Here is a 6,000-nt window from a genome sequence, read left to right as displayed (position 1 = left end):
AACTTCGGACAGTCTTTCTTCCAGTGCCCTTTTTCTCGACAAAAGGCACATTCATCTTTGCTGGGTCTGGATCTTGACTTGGATCTTCCCTTCTTTGTCCTCGTTTGATTTTGAGGACGACCCCTCACAAACAGTGCTTCTCCTTCTCCGCCCTTCTGTTTTTCTCGCTTTCTTTGTTCATAGCTGTACAAAGCTGAACAAACTTCTCTGAGAGAAATTTCGTCATTTCCATGGAGGATAAATCTTTTCTGATGTGGAAGATCAGACTATGCTGCAACCACAGAGCATACTTAGACAGTACCTTGGCTCTGATACCAATTGTTGCGGAAGCCAAATGTATATAGTGTGAATAAGTCACAACTACTATACCAAAAATTATGACAGCCACCAAATAATAAATAAGACAATAAAACAACAATAAAGGAAACACCAGAATTTACGAGGTTCGGCTAATTTTGCCTACTCCTCGGACGCAACCAATATTTTATTCCACTCCAAAAATACAAGTGAAATAATACTAAAGAGAGAAGATACAAATGTCTTAAACAGATGAGAAGGCAAATGAGAGGTGTGTCTCAATCCTAAACATTAGGCCTTCTTTTATAGGGGAAAAATCCCCTCCAAACTTAACTCCCAACCAATGTGGGACTTTGGCATTTTGCCAAACTTCAACAGAGTTGACATGGGTATTGAAAGTTGTGGTGCTTTTAAAACTTCTCCTGCAACTTACAAGCTACTAGGGGAGTCTATAGAGAATTCATTGATGTAGTCTTTTTAATGGTGTTACTACTCAACTTATGGAGCAATTCAAAGCACCAGTGGGACAATGTGATATATGCGCTTATAGAAATTGCAACATTCTATTTTTTTTCTCTTGGATGTGTCTCTTTATTGGGTCGGATGACGAGTCTAAGGAAGGTTTCTTTAATTTCATCCATTATGATGATAAAATGGAGCCTGTTGTCTGGTTGCTTCACATTTGTCCCAGCACTTTGTTAGAGGCTTTTGTGATATGCGATCAAGTTCGTGAGTTTTACTGTCAAAGATGTATATATGTCACCAGATATCATGCCTTGTGTGCTTTACAAGTTATGGCAGAGAAGAGTATGCTAGCCAAAGTAGGACAAGTAATGGATTCATACTTTAGTGCTTTAGAATCTGATGTACCTCTGAATTATAGAGCATTTCTTAGCTGGTTTATTCTGTTGAAAATGCTAAAGGACCCATTGATTTGGTCAAATTACATCTACAAGGGTATTTCAGGAGGTTTGTCCCTACGAGGCATTAAAATCTTGAGCAAAGATCTTCTGGAATTTTAGCTGACCATATTTTGCGGAGTTCTAAGAGTTTATGACAACATATGCTTAAGGATTCTGGATAAAATTGTAGTTAGAGGTTCATTGAAAAAGTTGTTTTTCCATCTTGCATATATCTCCAAGTTTTGGACTACGGAAAAAGGACCAAGACAATGTGCAACAGCCTCTCATTGAAGCTTTCAAGAGCAAATTTGTATTTCCTGGATCCCTTGGTTTTCTGCTTTGTGAAGTTGCTCCTATACTCAAGCATGCCATGGAGTTTCTCGAGGTGATATGTTGTTGCTCTTTGTCACAAGGACACGGGTTTTGCAAGGCAATAACTATTATGGGATTGCTGGACATACTACTCACCATGGCACAGTTAGGCTTGGCTGCACTTAGCAGGAAGCACTCTACTAACACTATTCTCGAGTCGAACCTTGAGGACAAGGTTCTTAAAGAGGACGCGAGTATTGTTATGAACAGCCCAATATAGATACATGCAATGTTGTCACACAAGCAGTTATTGGGCTGAGAAATAAGACCAGAAGACTATCACAAAGATTGAGTTGGGATCCAGGCCCAATTAGCAACTATTTAGAAAAGGGGCTAGCGGGTAGAATGAAGGGGGTATGCAAATTATGTCGAAGCCTCGGCTCAGTCTGTCTCTCATCCTTTTCTCTCTCTAGTTCTCATCCTTGTTCTTCTTAGTTTTAGGTTGCAATTTCTCTCCTCATCTACTTTCTATCTCCTTAGTGTTATTTTCTATTGTTCTATTGATATTTGGTTATTGTAATTCAATTTAGTGAGTTAATATAATTAGTTGGTTTGGGTGTAATATCCAGTTTGTTTCAGATATTGATCACGAAACTTTAACAGAACAAGAGAAAACTAAAGGAACAATGTGAAAAGATGACCACAATTATTGAGTTTTCCAACTAATTTTTGGCAAGACAGAAGCGTTTGACTAATTGGCCGATCACTACCACAACAGTCAACTGTTAACACGTGACGACTACTCGACAACTTATTCGGTTGCGCGCGTTGTAGAATTTAGGCCAGACACATGCTAACTTCATCTTTTTGGCAATCTCTTGTCTTGCACTACAATTATTATGCAAATAAGAAAAATAGTATATTAACAAAAATAACAAATTTGGTGATTATAAGATCACGAAAGGATATGATGAGATGGTTAGAATAACTTGATCCTTAATCATGAATATCGGGTTAAGAGTTGGAGAATCATGTTGTTAATTAAAAGTGTGCATGAATAAACCACAGTATAAATTCAAATTAATCTGATCAGTAATTTTGAATATTATAAAATCTATATATTATTAAAAGGAGAGGAAAAAATTCTCTCCTTAAGCCAAGTGGCAGCCATAAAAAAGCCACATGGCATAATTAGTTATTTAGTTAATACTTAGTTATTGGTTATTATTTTTGAATTTAAATATCTATAAAATAATAAAATAAAATATTTTATAATAAAAACTAAAATTAAAAAAATCTGTCCATTCAAATTGAAAAGTAAACAATAGGATAAATTTAAAAGAAAAAAATATTTCATGAGTAATAAAATATATATCTTCTATTATATTACAAAAAGATAGTGGTAGACAAAAATATTAAACAAAGTAATATGCTAATAAAAATTTCTACTGACAATGCAATTATATTAAATATTGGATAATATAATATAAAAAAATACATAACAAAAAAGTTATTCAATGACTATATAAGTCCCTTTAATTTAATAGAGATTTTATTCATTAAAATTCAGATAATATTATTGACAACAGCAGAATAAAACAAAAAAATAAAAAAAATTCAACATTAATAATATATATATATCTTTTCTTATATTACAAAAAGAAAGGGAACGGTCAAAATATTAAACAAAGTAATATGCTAATAAATTTTTCTATTAACAATGTAAAAATATTAAATATTGGATAATAGAATAAAGAAAAATATAGAACAAAAAATTAATTCAATGACTATATAAGTCTCTTTAATCTAATAGCGATTTTATTATTGGGTATATCACATTGACAAATAAGATGACAATTATAATTTATTAAAGCAATACGATCTAATTTGTTCAAACAAGCCCGATCACAATTTAATTTAATTAATATTTTTTAATATTAACCACGCATCGCACAGGTACGACTACTAGTTCAACTAAAAAGTTAGGATTAATTTCACAAATGACCATTCAACTTTTATTGTATTGCATCAAAGTCATTTAACTATATTTTATAACGTAATGCATTAGACTATTTTTCGTAACAAAAAAGTCTCTTCACCTTTTCAAGCATGACATAAGTCAAAAGGAAATAAATGAGATGTTTTCTATGATACTTGAGCAAAACTGAGTAACTTTTGGTCATAAAAACTTGGTTAGTGAATTTCTCTTATATTTAGATAAAGTTGAGTGAACTCTTAATTACAAAAAATATTTTATCATCTTTTGTAATACTTAGAACAAATTAATTAATTTTTCATTACAAAAAATAAATTAGCAACTCTAATACAATAAAAATAAAAATTAAGTATTCTTCCATCAAATTACCTCAAAAATTGTGACTACACCTAAAATTATGGCTCGTAAAGATATTGATGAGAAAACAACGTGTTGTAGGGGGCACATGTCCGCGCTGGTCCCATTATGACAGTTGCACAATATGGATGGATGTTTTAAGTTGAACATGCATGCTCCTTTGTTTTTTAGTTGTTTGCTTAAATTACGCAAATTTGTCTTTTTATTCCGAAAGAGAATGGCAGAAAACAAAATTTTTATCAAGAAAATTTAAAAAATAAAATAGGTAAAATTGTAAAAAAGTTAAAAAAGCTCAACATTTAATGTATATATATATAATTTAACCTTATAAATACAATATAATTTTTCGTTGAAAAGAATTTGACCGAACCCAATTTCGCTCACCTAGCTCTGTCCCCGGCGGTACTCGATGAATATAGTTGAGGTAATCCTATGTTGGCATATATAGACCGTTATAAAAAAAAAAATTGTCAAACGTCATAGAATTAAATAAAAAGGAAAATGAAACAGTTATGTGGGCTTGCTTTTAAGCAAGAGGTAAAAGCAATTAAAGCCAAAGAACATTCATTGGCTGCAAAATGATTACTTGGACTACTTAATTTACTAATAACCTACCTCTCATTAACTAATTTTGATGCTTTTGTAACTACAAGTCAAATTGGGAGTACTTCTAATTTACCCATCCGATGTCCATGATATCTAACAGCTTTGGATAGTTTTTATGTATCGTTAAATATTGTATCGTATTATATATATAATGTACAACAATATGAAAAATAAACTTACAATATTATAAAGTAAAGTAAGGTATAAGATAAAATTATTATATAAAAGGTTGGGCAAATGATAAAATAAGATTATTTAATTAAGGAAGGGCAAATGAGAGAAAAAAATAATGTAATGATGCGACCATATCAAATCGGTCGTTACATAAAGTGACATTTTTTTGCCGTTAAAGAACGACGAATTTAATTATACGATATAATAAAATTTAAGTAACAATCAAAATAAGCATTGTATTTAAAGTAACAATCAAGACAGACATAATATTTAAAATAACAATACGATACAATACAAAGTAACAACCATCACAACAAGCTGTAAATCCTTTACAGCTCATACTTGAGTTTATTAAAATGGGGCAAAACCAGCTTATCCGAAGTTTAAGGGTAAACTGTGTAAAATATAACATTATTGGATTGGATTTCCAACAGATTCTGTCCTAAGCAAGCTCCTCCACTTTTTGGATAAGGTCATAAATAATCACTTCTTTTTTGATTTTATTGTAAAAAAGTTTGCACTTATTTATGAATAAATAATTTAAATAAATCAACTAATTTTATCTAAATATCACAAAAATTACTAAATATTTTCTGTATTGTTTAATGATTTTCGTGTTATTTAGATAAAGTTGAATAATTTTTCATTTCAAAAAAATAATTTAGTAAATTTGATGTCATAAAATAAAAGTTAATTGACTATTTATATATATACTATATTAAAAGCACAAAGACCCTTAACGAAATGTCGTTCGCCTTTTTTACCTTTTAAAAATAAATTTTACACTAAATAAAATTATCATTTAATTATTTTCCTACAATTTAGGAGTTTAAAATCATCTAAAATTACGGCCATTACATATTTTTCTATTTGAACGGTAGGAATTCCTAACATTTAAGAGTTTAAAATTGATTATCTTTTTTCTTATATAAATTCTTTCTTATTTGAACTATATAACACAACTATATTTTTCTAATATTTAAAACTTTGATATCAAATAATCTTTTACTTCTTAAAGAAGATGCATTTATAAAATTACAAAACTCTGAATAGTAGGAAGTCTATAATGCAATTGTTCTATTAGAGTACAATTCCTTCACAGCTTGTTTGGATGGTTGTTACGCATCGTTTCATAATGTATCATATCGTACTATATTGTATTGTACTGTATTATTTGATAAATACAATGTTTGGATAGATTGTGTCGTTTGTCATCGTTTCATGATATCACGCACGAGCAATATGAAGAATAAACTTGCAATATTATAAAGAAAAATTATGATACAAGGTAAAATTACTATATAAAAAACTAGGGTAAATGATAAAATAAAATAATTTAATAATAATAAAGGGTGA

This window comes from Nicotiana tabacum, chromosome 21 (assembly GCF_000715075.1).
Source record: "Nicotiana tabacum cultivar K326 chromosome 21, ASM71507v2, whole genome shotgun sequence".
Classification (NCBI taxonomy): Eukaryota; Viridiplantae; Streptophyta; class Magnoliopsida; order Solanales; family Solanaceae; genus Nicotiana; species Nicotiana tabacum.
This window is presented reverse-complemented; position numbering follows the sequence as displayed.